The sequence below is a fragment of the Halyomorpha halys genome, unplaced genomic scaffold, assembly GCF_000696795.3.
Source record: "Halyomorpha halys isolate HHAL.00 unplaced genomic scaffold, Hhal_1.1 Scaffold390.1, whole genome shotgun sequence".
In the NCBI taxonomy this organism is placed as follows: domain Eukaryota; kingdom Metazoa; phylum Arthropoda; class Insecta; order Hemiptera; family Pentatomidae; genus Halyomorpha; species Halyomorpha halys.
In genome coordinates, this window is record NW_027112043.1 from 265,117 (window position 1) to 282,904 (window position 17,788).

The following is a 17,788-nucleotide window of genomic DNA, read 5'->3' on the forward strand; positions in this document are numbered from 1 at the left end:
GAGAGAGAGAGAGCTCTCAGAGTTTCACTTTTTACCTTAGACAAATTCAACATAGTCATATAAAAAAAAATTAATTAAGTAAATTTTATTTTATTTTTTACGTTCTTTTCTTTTAGAGAAGATTATATTCTGTCTAAAAGAGCACTAATGGACGATTTAAGGAAATGTTGCTAAGATTAGTATTATTTTATTACTGTGCATCGGATACAAATACGACATGTCACTCAATATTGATACTTAGATCAGGAAATCCGTTATTCTTCAAATAATTCTTCCGAATAAAATACAAGTGAAGACGAAACCTTGTGTTGTCTGTAATAATACAGGTGCATTTTAATTCATAATCAAAATTAAAATTCTCTAAATAAATCAAAATAAAGAGCGAAAGAATATTGGTCTCTATTTATTAATGACCCAGAAGAAAAAAAAATTAAATAAAAATACAGACAATACATTATTCTTATATTACTTAAAGCATATTTATCTTCAACATATAAGTGATAAAAGTTCATAGAATTTGATGACTATATTACAGCTTAGTATAATTGCCGGTTTAACTTATTTGAACTAGAAATTAAAATTATAAATATTCCCGGGAGAGATGGACCATTGGTTCCAGTGGTATTGTTTCTTGGGAATACTGATTGCATACTAATTATTTAATTATTAGTGAATTACATTTTTTCACATAAACATTTCTATTTGTCTGATTTTTTGAGATGTTATATACAACATTTCAAAATATTCTATACTTTTAAAACATTACATTTAAGCTTCGCGTATCTATAACATCAAAAATAACTAATTTTCTTATTCTATAATGAATATTATTGGTCTTTTATTACTTAATTTATAAAATAAAATTCTTTTTATGCATCGAAACATATACTTAAACCAATTAAAAGTCAGTTAAAGGTTATGTATACCAAATTAATAAATATATAATTTGATTCAGGTTCACGTTATTAGTTTTAAATATTTATATATACAATGAGGAAACGGATAAAATTTTAAATTATTTTTAAATAATGGTTGATTCAATAGATATTGAATTGTAAATCACTGAATTAATTTAAAATAATTAAATACATACTTGAAAATAATTGTTTGATTATTTACACAATAAAATTAGAATATGTTACATTACATTATTAATATTTTCTGGGGGAGGGGGAGTGGGGAATACAGATTTATGAAATATAGGTGAGGAAGAAAAAAGAAATAAAATATATAGATAATGTATTGAAGTGGTGTAATTAGTGTTACGGAATTATTCGTGACTGCATTGCATAATTTACGTAATGTTATAATAATAAAAATAAATAAATAGAAGTAGACTGGTTAGAGGCCATTAAGATATCATCAAGGTGTAGAGTGAAAGGCATTAAGACTACGCTGCCACTTCAGATATGTCAATGCCGTAATTAGGGCTTCCAGAGGGTATATCTAATCTCAAGTATCAAACTCAGTTCCGCTTCTATTCTATATTCATATACAATGTGGTGAGGATAGAGTAAAGTATTCTGAAATAAGTAATGTAAAATAATTTTATATTGATAATAATGCTTCTGTTTAAAAACTTGAAAATAATCATTTTATATTTGATTTTTTTCTATTTTCTTAAATATTCTTTTTCATTTTTTTATTTCAAAGAACTTAACACTATGTAACCTTTTTTTCGGATCTTTTTTTTAATATTATATGTAATTTTTCATAATATGGGCTTATGGAATTATTATGCCGTACATTTAGACTTATTATTAATGAGGCCCTCATGAAAACCTCATTATACTAATGATTATATAGGCAAACATTACACCATTATCTATTTAATAATTTACTAAAAATGTTAAAATTCTTTAAAAAGTATAAGACTAAAGGATATAAATATAATGTAATTTAAAAATAAAATAGTATATTTTATAGTATCGACAACGTAATTATAAATACTAAATACTACAAGATTAAAAATCATGTAAGCTTATTTATTCAAAAACCACTTAACTCAGTCAATAATGGATTTAGTTAATATGGATATAGTTAATATGGAGTTTAGTTAATATGCATATAGTTAATATGGATTTAGTTATCATAATAACGGATTTAGTTACTCTTGAAATGCAGTGAATTTGTATTTAATAAAGTCTAAGACAAATGAGTCATGCTGTTGGTTACATAGTAAGGAACATTCACTTGTGCTCGAAGGACTTAGACTGTAAGGATTTAATGTTAAAGTTATCCCCCACAGTTTTAGTTCAAGGCATTTTCTCACACAATACAATACAGAATATTTTTTTCTTTAGCCTCCAAGTTTCTATTTCTTTCTATTTTTATAATACAATTGATGCTATTTGTGAACAATTGTGAAATATCGAAAATATTTCAAAGGAAGAAAAAGTCGAATCTGAGGCCTTATAAGGCTCTGGGTTAGGGGAAAGTTGCAACCTTTGCTCTCCTATACTCCACTGACGAAGTCTCATGTATTGAAAAACCTAACAAATTTTCTGTGAGACAGTACTGGTGTGTTTTAATTTGTAGAGAACTAACTCACGATGGAAGGCTACACACGTGGAATCACCGATTTCAATGAAACTTTTGTTGGTAATAATAAGTCAATAATCAAAAAATATTAGAAATGTGTCCCAGAGTTCTTAGAAATAGGCTCTAGTAGTGGGGAAAAAAAATATTGTATGTAATTTTAGATTTTTTTTTTATCATATTTTTTATATTAACTTATGCCTCCCTTGCTCTGCATATATTTGATGGATGTTAAATGCCAATTGATTTGTTTTTAATTACGAATGAGAAAAATAAATTGCAGATTGTATTAAATGAGTTTAAGAGTATTTAAAATTACAAAAAACAAAATTGCTTCTTATGGAGCAGACTAAACAATGTTTTTTTAGGAAAATCAAAAATCAGGAAAAATAGGAAGTCAGATTCCTTTATTTTGAAATCTATAATAACAATTTTCATAAAGATCAAAGATCGGAAATTTAATTTTTTTTTCCGATGTCCCACGTTCACGATATAACAAGATAACTCCTCAAAATGTTTTCCAAATTCAACGTAATTATATCGCTAGGTTAGTTGAACTTATTCTCTTCCGAGCCATATAAATATTTTTTAGACATTATGCCTTTATATATGAGAAAAAGAAATTTTTAATCAAAAAAAATTTCTCAAACGTTTTATTTTATATCTCTGGCTATAATTTGTTTACGAAGGCACAGGTCGTCCCATTGTGTACAACTTATTTTCCACACATTTGTGCCGATTAAAAGATGTCTTTTTGAAGTTATTGCATTTTTCGTGAATTAGGAAACAAAATCGAAGGCCACAGTACAGGCAAAATGTAGAGCTAATAAATTTTATTTTTCAATACTTCCAAAATTCATATTAAGGGATTTTTCGAGGTGCTAAAAGCGAATATTAATTTTATTTCTTATAAACAAACAATTTTATCCCAATTGACTTCAGACGGGCTATTTTCTTCTTCAAAATAATGGTCTTATGGTTTGGCACATGGGATTTTTGATACACTATTCGATTTGTTCTCGGATGTTGGATAAAAAAAAAATAGTGAATTGTATTAAATGAGTAAAATGCCTGCAAAATCAATTATATTTGGTAGCAGCCTATGATATTCTTATATTACTGAAACAATTCAGATCCAATGATGTTACGATGTGGTCCCAAATCACATATTTTTTTTTTTTTTTTATGAAATTGATCCCACGTGTGCAGCCTTCCTTTATTAGTGTTTTTTCCGCATATTTGTTGTGAATGGATGAAAATATAAGGCGTAGTAGTAAAAGCAGAAAAAAACTAATAATTAAAATTAAATTTAAATACAAATAAAAGAAGAAATATAAATATAAATTAAAGCAACCGTAATTATCAGCTAATTTTTTTTTAAATACATTTTGATAACAAAAATACATATAATACATGAATTCTTCATATTTTGAATAATTCAGAATTACATTTACAATTATTGTGCGATAATATTTGTTATAGGAAACTGGGATATACCAAACCTCTCTGGGTAGTGCGTAGGGGTTGATTGATAATTGTTGGTGCACTACCCATCAGTTATTGCCTACATTATACATTTATATATATGTATATATATTCAGCTAATACCTGTACAAATGTTAATTATAGATCTTTGTTCATTGTTAATTATGATTGGAATGTTCCACACAAGCTCTGATGTTTGATGTAATACATTTTCAACCTTGTTAAATTGTGGATAATGAGCAAACACAGCAGCTGATACAAAAATAACCGAGAAGGTTCAGTGCGGAGCCAATTACAGGAAAACGCTGTCTCACATATGGCAAGTATTTAATAGCCTTTCAAACGAAGGACTTATTTTCAGAAGAGAAAAAAAATAAACAAACCGTATAAATGGTTTCATTTATATACAAAGAAATTCCATTTGGAACCCTTTATTAAATTATTCTCCCCAATAAGCCTTATATTATTCATACCATTTTATTTGTTCAGTTTAGTTTAATTTGAAACCTATTCGATTGCTATCGAGCGAACCGAGAAACTGAATTTTGTACATGAGGAATTTAGTTAAATAGATTTATTGTTAAATCGATCATTTTTTTAAGTGTAATGATTTCGCTAGTCAGGCGAAAACTATCCATTTGTAGAACTCTAATAACATTTATATTATACATAAGAAGATCTCAAGGCCGTTTTATTTTCAGGCGCCTCGGAGGATTGTCAGGAATGAAAGAGTAAGCAAGGTTAGAAACTAGTGGGCTTGGGTAGTGAGGGATAATGGAAGGATTTATATCTGGTTCAGGCTAAATCAGTTACACATGGAATATTACATACATACAGGCGCACACTATAAGTGTGAAGTCTGTATGGATGATTTTATTTGGGACTAAATAAGGAACATTAAGGATTTTTGGTTGTAACGATTGGATACGAGAGAAATTCCATATGTCCAGATTGGCCTTATTACAGTCATGTAGATCAGTCTTTTGTAATGTGTTGGAAGTTTAGAACGTTTGTCTAGTAAGTGTTGAAATAGTCATAATCGACGTGCAGCTTGCTGTATTTTCAATCTTGTGTGAAGATTCCAAGTTAGTCGTTTCCCTAGATTTAATCCAAGGTAGCGGGTCTGTTCGACTGGAATAAGAGGAATATTAATAAAGGATACTGTAGCGCAGTCGGTAAGTTTACGAAGAAGGATAAAAAAGAATTGATTGGATTTTGAGGGATTTATTTTAAACCTTAAATCTTCGAAGATTGTGATATGGAATTGGAGAGTTTGATATGCAATTAAAGGGTCATTATTGACTGCGAGCAAACATGTGTTATAGGCATACGTGGTGGGGATAGTGCTAGGATTGTTCGGGATGTCAGCTGTATAGGCTGTGTAAAAGATGGGACCGAAGGCACTACCATAAAAAACACCATCGGATGAATAGGAACCATTGTAGTTTACTTTGAATAATTTATCAGTGAGAAAGGAATGGATAATGAATAAATATGTTGGAAGTAGGATTTTACGGAGTAAATTGTAAAGAAATCTTGGGTGACCAACTTGATCAATTCAACCTTTATTAAAATATATTTATATTAATAAAAATGAAAGGTAAATTATTAGTGTGGTACCTAGTACTAAGGTAATAGGTAATAAAAATAGTGATACCTCACTCAATAGGTTACATTACTATCTTAACTGTTTTATAAAACTGTAGTTAACTCATTAATCAGAAAATAAATATATTTATAATGAAATGCTACAACTATTTTCAGAATATTTGTATTTTACTATGAACAACTTTAATATTATTTTTTTTTTTTTATTAGAATTCATTTTAAATTATTAACTATGATTCGAAATAGTTGTGTAAGAAATTTTCTTAGGGCCAAATTAAGCCCACATTGTACAAAAATAAAACGGTATGATAACAATTTCATTTGTATAATAGTAACAATCCTATGTTCTTTTTTTTCTTCTACATCTTCCCAGAAAATTGTTTACTCCATCAGTTATGATTGATAGTTAATGATTATTACAATTATTTTAATTGATTAATTCCATGGTAACTTATGTTGAATTATTTTTTTGTTAGGAACCTACATTGTGAAATAAATGACATCCTTTGAAACAATCCATTCTTGGCGAAGATCGCAATAATTTCAGAAGTTGAATGAAATATGTGAGGTAAGACATCTTCATTCAGATATTACTAGTTGAAATTATAATTTTTATTATTTTATCATTTTTTAGCTATAAAATCATTTTTTTTTTTAATCTTCAATTTTCTCCCAACTTTGGAATGAGGCAGCTGAGTGACTGATCCCCTTAGCTCCTGGGTCCTAGTTCGATCTGGTCTGTGGCAGAAAATTCATTTCCTGCCCTTTGGCCTTAGAGATCGACTATGTGTCGAAAGACTTGAGGTTTTCCTAGCTAGTATAAAGTATGTCTCAACGCACCAAATACGTTCAGCGCGGTCCTAGCCAAATAAAATAACCAAAATAAAATAATGGTTATCATTTTGAATTTTTTTTTTGGTTTTCTTATATGTATGTTCACTCATAACTTCGCCATTTTTGAATAATTTTTTTCCATTGTTAAGACCTCCAGAGGTTTCTATAATGATTATTAACTGAATCTCACTATTTTATAAAACCACTCAACATCAATATACTGTGGCAAAATAAAATAAATATTTTAATTTTCTAAAATAAATAATTACTTTTTATAGTGGTTATTTCATCTAGCTTTCGTTTCATTAGATTCATCCAAAAAATAAATAAACTTAAGAAACATGCCTTACTTTATCACAAAAACTGATAATTTCATTTAAAAAATCGACATTTGTTCCCAAGAATTGTCCTAAATGAAATTATTCCACCATGGGAATTTTCGACCAATCATTTTCATAAGAAAGAAAATATTTAAATCAAATTTCATAAACGGACAATACTTATATTTTGGAGGAGGGGGATTTTTGGCACTTCATTACTTGAGTCTGCGTAGAGAGAACACCAAGGAACCTCGGCCAAATTTTCTCGAGTCCCCTTAAAAAAGAAAAGTCACAACTGAAACTTGACCTGCTTGTTATAATTTATATACCAATAAATAATATTAGGATATTGCATAATTTTTTGTATTATTTGATACAAAATTTTCTATAGTTATATGAAAACTATCACAATCGAGAACTATAGTTTATTTTTCAATGTACAGTTGTAGATTTATTTTTTTCCTAATTAATAGATAAAACAGATGTTTGTCCATCATTTGAACACCGAGTAGGCAATTTATAAACTCATGTATAAAATGAAAAAATGAATAAAAAATAATCTACTAGAAAAGGTACAAAAGAACCAATTAAAATTCAATATTGTTTAAAAAAAGAAAAAAGAAAGAATTTCATTGACATGTATCATATGCATATCTTATATTATACATATCTTCTTACCTACATGATATTTTATTTCATCTGTCACTGTTTTCAATTTACTACCATACAATTCCACGAATATCAATCAATTAAATTTTTGTACTATTCAATTATCAGTTATCAATTTCTTATCATTTATGATTTAATTCAATATTTTGTATAATTCTAAATTTGTTTGTATACTATTCCTTTTCAATTGTATGTTACGCTAAATGTTGTTGTTATCTCTTTTGTTCTATACCCCTGATGAAGACCTGAAACTCAGGTCGAAACGTCGGCGTAAAATAAATAAATATGGTTTTGTTTATTTATGTTGTTCTTTGCTGACCGCACCCCCCGACAAACTTCTCCAATCATTAATCTACGGTCAACTATCTACATCTCATAACTTTAATGTAATGTTTTCTTTTTAGTGATTCTTGTGTATCGATTTTAAGTTAGTTTTTGTTTTAGAGTTTTATAGTATTAATACATAGGCACGCAGTTAAGTAATTTTGCATCATTATAAAATTACAATTTTTTTTTTTTTTTTAGTAGTTACTATTTCTTCATATTTCATCTTAATACAGTAATAAATTATAGGATATTGGAGCAACTCTAGAGATTTATTTTTTAAGAGATGATATATTCTGGCAGTGGTTTGGAAACTCCTAAAAGCGATGTAGTCCCAGCTCCTTAAAGTTTCACGTTGGCCTTGAGTGATATACGTGGTGTTTTCTCTGCCCTTTTCACCACACCAAATTTATAAATATATTGCACATGAAAAATCATATACTTTCGCTTGCGTTTGGTTCAATCACAAATGTAATACAGAATGTTATCCTGAATTATTTTATAAAATATCTGTAGAAGCAAACAAATATAATTTAACTACGTCAATCAAAACCAAATAATTTATTATTAGAATAAATTCTTATGAATCGAAAATGGAATGAACATAAAAACCTAATATGTGAATTTTTAAAATTATAAATAAAGTACATATTTAAATTTGTAGTAGCTTTCCACGGGACCATAGGATTTCCCGTTGAATAACATATCCAGTAAAATTGTCCTGACCTTGTTGCAACAATGCAATTTTGGTGACTACATTATTTTTAATAAAAGTCGTGCTTTCCATTGTGCTCAGTAATTTTTTCACAACTTATTTTAATGAATACCTTTTATATCTTATAAAATATTTTATTAGTGCTTTTTATATTTTAACCGTGCCACCTCATATCCGAAATAGTTCTGATAACTTTAAATTTTGGACAAACTAGATTTTATTGTAAAATTTCTCTTAGCTGAGTACAACTTATCCATTATTGTATTTACCTAATCTTCTTATATCATAACTCCGTCAAGAATACATAATAAATAAATATTTTAGTATATTTTTGAAGTAATTTTAAACCAACAGGTTGGAATATCGGCTAATGTGCAATACCGCCTTACAATTGACAACAGATGAAGAACAGACACTACATTTACTTTGTGTTTCACCTTTATTGTTTATTCCAGCCAGATCCAATTTTAATTTATAAACAATAGCTCCTCCTTATAAAAAAAGGGCCTCTGGGTGAAAAGGAAGGAGCAATAAGTGTTCCTACCTGATCCTCCCCACAGAGTTGCTGCCTTCTTTTCCAATCAACTCCGCCCTACTCCTTTCTGCTTCGATTACCGCCTCCCAACTCCTTTTCCAGCCCCATCTATTTATAAATTATATTGAGTGCAACATGAGCATCCTCAACGGGTCCACCCTCTTGTGCTCAGCTGTATTAATTTTTCCCTTCTCTGGAAGTCACGATTAAATTAACCGTGTTTGCGATAGACTACTGCGAGGAAACGGGATGTTAATTTTTTAATGCCTGATTAGTTGTATATTAAATTCTCTTTCATTTCAAGTGGGGACAAGGCAATAAATTACAACTTTGTTAAATCTTTTTCATCTATAATTAATTTTAATAATGAGTCCTCATGACGTATTATGAAAACTCTATGATAGAAACAAATAGATTGATCCCTTTCAGGAACTGTATTTGATTTAATTTACTTTCTTAATGATATTTCCTTTTTTAGCTAAGTTTTAATCAACCTCTCCCTCTCCGTTTTAGAAATATTTATTAAATAATTTAAATTATTTTTATTGGTTGACATTTAATTCAGTCCTGTTGCAAAAATATTAGCAGAATCGTTATTAATTTCAACATTTGAATCTTTTTTTTTTTTTAGATAAAATGATCAATAATTCAGTGAGGGTTTCTGTTCTTTTATATGTTAAGATTTTTTTCTATATAATTTTTGAAATTTACAACTGTATTTACTGAAAAATTCATCTAGTAAATTTGACGTTAGTTATGTTACAATTACATGATACAGATATGTAGAGAAACTAGCCATTGGTTGCAATCCAATAAAATGTCTACATCAGGCCTCGTGATAATCTTCTTAAAAGCAATATTTAAAATTTCCAGAGAAGATATTTTTAATTTAACTATATAATTTGAGAAATAAAACCTATGAATTAGTTAAGACTTTAGCTCCTGAGAGCCGGAAAAGGGATCGATACCACCGTATTATATACATGTGCAATTACGTAATTTCAAAGCTTAATTTTATTTTATTTAAAAACAAATTTGCAAACTTTAAAAACTAGTTTGCAAATGTAAATGAAAGAAAGAAGAGAAGTGGTTGATACAAGTTTTAAATTTTAGAAAGAGTTATATAGAAGAAGTTATAGATGGGACAAAGGCAATTAGCCGTCATTTTTAGGAATTTTAAAAGAGAAAATGACAACAAAGTAGAGGTATCCTTGAAAATGACCTAATTGGTCGAAACGTTGGAAGGTTTTAAAAATAATAAAGTTGAGAAAAAAGGATCAAATTTGTTTTTAAATAAACTAAAGCACTCTCAAACAAGAATATATTAATAAAAATTAATTTAATTTTTTTTAATTCACAATAAATATGTAGGATCTTTATACACACAGTCATCACCCAGCTTATACAAAATCAAAACTTCATGCAAAGTGACTGATAAAATTTAACCATTTCTAAGGGTTTCCAAATTGTTGTCAGACAGTATTAAGACCAATGGATCTTGTCCAGAGAAATAAATTTGGAATCTATGTACTCCTAGGAAACTTTTCAGAAGGGATTTGGTTTGGAAAAGGGTTGGGCCCTTGCAGCAAATTGATGTCTAGCTCTTGGAATAAAATAGCAGTGGTTTCGCCCTTCACGGTAAAAAATAAACTTAGTTGAAATCAAATATGTCTGTCCTTCATCCACTGCGATACTAATATTCCAAGACGATATAGAAACATTAACAAATAGGAAAACATCCCTAGATATAAATATCTAATACTTAATCAGCAAGATTTAGTATTGTGGTACATAGTTGTAATTTTAGTTATAGATTCTGAAAATACCGTTAATTGTGATTAAAATTTAACAATTTTTTATAAATATAAATGTATAATTTAGTAAAACATAATATAATTACTTACTAATATATTTCATTTACTTCTACATTATTGTGCATGCAATCATAAAATGAGTTTGAAAGGAAATAGAATAATTAAACACAAGAATTGAAGAATAATTTAATATATAATACAGACACTGCAATACTGATTAATTAATTTAATGATGTATCAATTAATAACTTATTATCTTATAATACGCTTCGCTCCTTAAATAAATCAATATATTGAAAATTTTATTAATAATAGCTGATTTCAAAACTGATTATAGTAACTTTGAATGTTGTTCAAATCAATTCCTAGTTAGATTTTTAGATTAAATAATTAGATACAAAAAATTTGATTATTCCAGTTTAATTTTGAAAACGCTAAGCGCAATCGCAACTATATGCATTTAAATAATCATAAATTACTTGCAACTATTAACTTCACTTAACAACTAAAATTTAATCTCAAATAGAAATATCTATCATTTTAAGTATTTTGGATAACAGATTCTTTCATTAAATATTTTTCAATTTATTTATTCCAGTTACTAGCCATCATTGAATACTACTTTCGCTTAGTACCAATTTGAACTTTTGTAATTTTTAATTGCTATACTAAATTGACCTTTATCCTTAAATCTATTAAAAATAAATTTCTCGTTTCTTTTATATTACATTTTTTAACTTCAAACAAATCTAGTAGAAGTTTTAACTAGTGCTTTATCAATATTTTCATGCAATCATCGATTTCAGTTAATATAGTAGGTATTATAATCTAGATGCGAAATGCAGAAATTTCGGTTCATAATGAACTTATTATAAATATTTTAGCGTAGAAAAATGAACCATACAAAATATAAAATATTCCATACTTCTTTCAGGTATTGAACGATCAAAAAATTTCAATAAAGAGTGAAATTAAAAGATCGCCTTGTGGCTTAAGCCAGTTGTGCAGCGCAGTTCTGTATTGGGGGTTCGTATAGTGTATTCATAAACTAAAAACTATTTTTTGAGTTGTACAGAATTTTTTTTTTCATGCAACGTTATTTATCTGACTTTGATAAAAAATAATGGCACGTCAATCATGATCTTAGTTCACGGATGAACGAACATATCCATAGGCCTCTAAGCAGATTATCTGGGCACAATATCAGCATAAGTCGGAACAAAAAGGAAGAGTAAGAATCTAGAAATACCTGCATGGTTGAACAGGACACATAAAAAAAAATAGTATGATGTCTTGACAGATAACGTTGAAAAACATAACGAGACTAAAATAATCCCCCCATTATATCATAGATATTACATTCAACCGTAGTTTAGTCAAATAGAACTATTGCTAAAGTTTTTAATATAGTGATGGATTTCTTATTAAAGTCTAGTTAAATTCCTAGTAAACTTAGAGGTAACGGTAAACAATTTTTTCAATGGATTTTTATTGAAATGTGTTTCATAAAGATTTTGTTTATCAAGTTTTAACAGTAAAGGTTCACCAAAATTTTGACATTACGCAACGCATATTAAAAATAATTCACACTTAGAGGAAAGTTCGATGTCGAACTATTTGACAATTAGGGCTCAATTTGGAGCTATACATCATCAAGTATTTTATGAGAGTTACAGTTCCCATAATATTTGCCAAATTAAATAAGCAGAACCATAATTTCTAGTTATATGACAACATTTTAGTGTTTGAAAAAATATTGAACTTAAGGAATCCTATCAGGGGTCATTTGAAGATCGTTAAATGTAAAATGAAGTAATCAAAATAAATTAGGAAAATCATTATTTCTTGTTATTTGAAAAACAATATTGGATTTGAGAACAGTGGATTTTTTTTTTCTTAGGGATCAAATGGAAGTTTGTTAAACAGATTATATAGAAATTTATTATGATACATCAGCTACTTGTAATACCTTCAGAGTTGTTAGCAAGAAACAAAAAAATACGCAGTGGTCATTTTAAAAAATCTATTATATTATGACAAGCACACGCATGGAGATTAGTAAACATTTTACAATCGGATTTTATAAACATTTATAAATAAGAAATTATAGACAAAAATTAATTTACAAGGGACAGTACAATTTTAAGCTCTTTTTACTACTGACTTTTTTATGTATTCGTTGTTGGATTTAATTATTTTTTCCAGGCCGTATATTAATGATCACATAAAAGAGTTGTAATAAATTTCAAAGGGGATATTTTACAGTTATCCTCGTCGCCATTTATTTAGGAAATATGAACGAAAATATAAATAATACCATAAAGAACAAATGGTGCTTGTTGGTAGAATTCGAAATTAATGAATAATAAATTAAAATAAATGAATGGTGTGAAGTCGATCCAGGTGCATTAAAAGATATAAATCTAAATTAACGGAATTTCAATTCTCTCCGTACACGTTTATTAGCCAGATGTCCAGTTCCCAGGACTTTAATTTCGCAGTTCTCTTCATGTAAAATTAAACAAGAATATCTCTATTTTATAGGTCGGCATTTAAGCCTTGTGAAATTTTGCTACAGTAGCTCTACCTTGATATAAGAAAATTATTATTAGAACAACAAATTAAATTTGGGTGCTGCTGAGGGGAAACTCAACGATTTATTAACCATTTCAATTTAAAATTTGTTGGAAATTTCCACTTTAATATATTTTTGATAAACTAAATAAGTGAGCAATGAAGACATTTTACTAGCAATAACAAGAATTTTCAAAGTTTATAACCACTAACATAATATTAAGTTGTTTTTTTTTAGCTTTATTCAATGTGTCCTTGAATCTTTGAGCGTAATAATATAATATAATAATAAGAACATCCATAATACCTATTTAATTAAATTTAACCTAACATATTTTTTCTCATGCTAGTATTGTCAATACATAGCAGTATCAATCGCTTAAAACAACCTCAGATAAACCAACACATCGGTTATAATGATGAAAATATCGGGACCCCTGATTTTCATAACATTACCATTTTATTTTTTTAACCTTTACTACAATCGCGATAATAACTACTGATTGCCAAAAAAGCAATTATCATCCATCTAGTAAGCTATTTATTAGTTTTTCTTTTAGTAAAAGAAACAAATTTGAAAAACAAATAAAAAGCTCAAAAATTATGTTCAAGAAAGAAAAAAAATAATAGAGTTGAGTTTTCGGCTTTCGAAATCACTTACGAGATGTCACAGAAAAACTACTAAAATAATTAAGGAAAGGGCATAGAAATGATACACATGAAGACTTAAATAACACATTCTGGCTTTTAATTCCTCTTACAGACATTCTCAGTGTTTATTTAGATTGGGAGTTAGGATTAAAGTTGACAGTATACCTTGTCTTACATATATGTGTGTGTATATATATATTTAAAGACTTCAAATACAACATAAATACATATTATATACATTATTCCAACTATTGCTATATTGTTGAAAAAGTATGGTTCACATATATCACACATGTACTATATTATGATTTATGTTTGGCAGTCATAATTGCATATCGATTCGCGTCTGCAATTATCAGTTTATTCAATAATCAATCACCATGTCAATCCGTAATATGGGTAACTTCAAGTATATAATACATAATAAACTAACCTAGGACTTTCTGGATCATACTTAATTATATTTAAATATAATAAAAATTAACTAATAACTAAAAGGAATTTAATTAATTTTATTTTATTATTATTTAACTATAATAATTTATTTATTATAAGACAAAAATTAAATTAGAAGATTGTTGATTGACCGTAGGTAATATAAACAGAGGAGGTCCGGGTCACAATAACTCAGATAGTAATTAAACTATTGTGAGCCAACGTTTCGATTCACTGCAGGGGTAAAAAAGATACAACAACTAAAATAATGTTACAAAGTAAGAGAATAGATAACATCAAATAAAATTAAACTAAGCTAAGGCTAAAAAAGATTTAAAATATGTGACAGTTTAATTATAAATGAACAAAGTCAATTTTTAAAATGACAATAAGATGTACAGGGAAAAAAATAATGAAAACTGAAATCATAATAAATGAAAAACAAGATAAAAGAGAAATATAAAAAATCAGTACACACTAAAAGACAGAAAATAAGGGAAATAGAAAGAGAACAAAGTTAAAAAAAAAAAGAAGAAAATAATGAACAAAATAGGACTTTCTTGTATTTTAAATGATATTTAGTTTATTTTTATTTCATGTTATTTTATAAATCTTATCTCTTACTATATGACCTTATTTTAGTTTTTGTATATTTTTTCTCAAATATGGCGAAGCTTTGGCTCATTATATATAGTTTATTTGCTCGCCCTTTAAAGGAATCTATTAATAAAAGATGGCAGGCAATGTGGGATAAAAGTCCACCCAGTAAGTTGAAACCTATAAAGAAAGATGTGAAGCCCTGGATTACATCAACCCGAAGTAGACGCCGTGAAGAAGTAGTGACCACCCGACTCAGAATAGGACATACCCGACTGACACACATCCACCTCATAACAGGAGAGGCCCCTCCAAAATGTTCAAAATGTAATAGCAATCTGACCGTCTAACACGTTTTTGAAGAATGTCGTCACTACACATCAACTCTGAACCATTTAGGAATACCAACAAATGTCCCAATGGCGTTGAGAAACGACGAATCTGTAATTGTAAAAGTCATTAAATTCATCCATCAGACTAACTTAATAACCAGCCTTTAATTATAATAATTATCTATTTAGCTTGCCTTATTTTTAAAATTAGAACAGTCAGTTATCTCCTTTTCACCATCCTTTCCAATATCGTAACGATTATTAAACAAATTATAATTGACACAAATTTAATTATAATTGGTGCGGATCAGTACACCATACCAAAGCTATGACTAAAACAACTAGGCCTTACTTATTGTTATTATTTTATCAATCATCTCAGTAACTTGGTTACGCTGTAGGACTCAAAAATGATTTTTCAGTTCCTTTAAAGTATTAATTTTTAATTAATTTAAAACCACTTAAAATTGTTCATTATGACTTAAAAAGTCTTAAACATATAAAAATATGTTCAAATATTTGATTAAAGAGTCCTCAGTCTTTAGCAAAATCATTTAAGAATCGATATTAGACTAAAAACATTTTTGTCATCAGCGGATTTCATGGTTATTGATTTATCATTATCATTCCCAAAAATTGCAGTAGTAAATATATTAAATAACATTGGTGACAGTAGGTCCTCTTGTAGTACTTCAATTTTGAAGGTAATAATAACCCAGATGATCGCCCGCTAGAGCGATGATCCAAGAATGATTGTAAAAACGGATATGGCGGAATAATTAAGGGTATTTATGACTTATCAGTTTTTGACGTAGGCGAATTAAGAAGGAGGTTTGTTGTGTGATGTGTATGCAATTGGTTGTTGCCTTTGGTAAGGCCAACAACCAACGGGCGTTGATGACCAGGCTGTTAAACGCCCTTTCAAAATAACAAAAAACAAACAATAGTTTATTTACCATTTGAGTTATTCTGACCGCACCCACATATTCCTTTTATACAAAAATTAAAATATACTTATTTTTACTAAATCTTGTTTCAGTCTCCTGGCTATGATTGATACAAGGAATAAGTATTTTTTGGTATCACCTACTCTGAATGCTTAGTAAACGAAAAGCAAATAATAACAACAAAAACACTGAAATATTCATATTTATAACGCTTGCCTTCTTTTCAACCGAAAAAACCAAAACGAGTTGATAGATTAGAAAGAAATTTCGTTATTTTCACAAATACCATGCCCATATAAGTGATATTTAAGCCCAGTTGTACTCTGGCCTCTTTGTCAGCTAAGCAGCAAAGGGACGTCCTCTTGTGAAGTAAATCCCTGGCGTTTTCCCTTCTCGGGTTAGTAAATCCTCGTGGTTGAGTCACATAAAAGATATTTGTGGTGAAGCAAAGGACCCTTTTGATATTGTATTCGAAGTGTGAGAGCTCTTTCGGCTTTATAATGGTCTGGAGGGGTGGCAGGACAAAAAATATAGAACAGTAATCCACTAGAATTTCTTCTTTTTTGATATGGTTTAATGTGTTATATTTAGGATGGTTCATAAAATAGTATAAAGAAAATATCGTGTATATTTAATAAAAAATAAAGCTTTTTAGACTAATCCATAGAATTTTTTTTTCAAATCGTTGTTTGCACACTCATCACACATCAAACATCCTTCTCGATTAATCCTTACGTCAAAAACTGATTAGTCATAAATACCCGTAGTTCCCTGATTATTCCGTCATACACTGTTTTAAAATCATTCTTGAGTCATTGCTCTAGCAGGTGATCATCTGGGTTCTTATTACCTTCAAAATTGAAGTACTACAAGAGGCCCTACTGTCACCAATTTTATTTAATATATTTACAACTGCAATTTTGGAAAATGATAATGATAAATCAATGGAATCCGCTGATGACAAAAATGTTTATAGTCTAGTATCGATTCTTAAATGATTTTGCGAAGGACTGAGGACTCTTTAATCAAATATTTGAACATATTTTTATAAGTTTAAGACTTTTTAAGTCATAATGAACAATTTTAAGGGGTTATATTAAAAATTAATACTTTAAAGGAAATGAAAAATCATTTTTGAGTCCTACAGCGTAACAACCACCAGTTATTTGTGAATAAACATATTTATCAATTGACTTAGACTAAAAAGATATGTAAAAAGCATTTATAGTGCTATATTAATATTGGATAAAATATATCAATAGTAATAATATAAGTATAATAGTTAAAACAGCAATAACATAAATATCCTTACATGAATTATAATAATAGTAATACAATATTGTAATAATACAATAATAATTCAAGAGTTATACATTAAAAAATCTATTAAATCAGTTTAGGTTTTCTTAA

General features: G+C 28.3%; 1 protein-coding gene across 3 annotated transcripts in view; it reads left to right on the forward strand.

Moving 5' to 3' along the window:
* The window catches only part of Oct-TyrR (Octopamine-Tyramine receptor), a 287,359-nt gene that overhangs the window by 194,144 nt on the left and 75,427 nt on the right, over window positions 1-17,788 (forward strand). For all 3 annotated transcript variants that reach the window (XM_014422850.3, XM_014422849.3, XM_067049949.1), the window contains one exon: window positions 6,108-6,199. The gene's annotated coding sequence lies outside the window, so the exon portion shown is untranslated. The remainder of the gene's footprint in view (window positions 1-6,107; window positions 6,200-17,788) is intronic.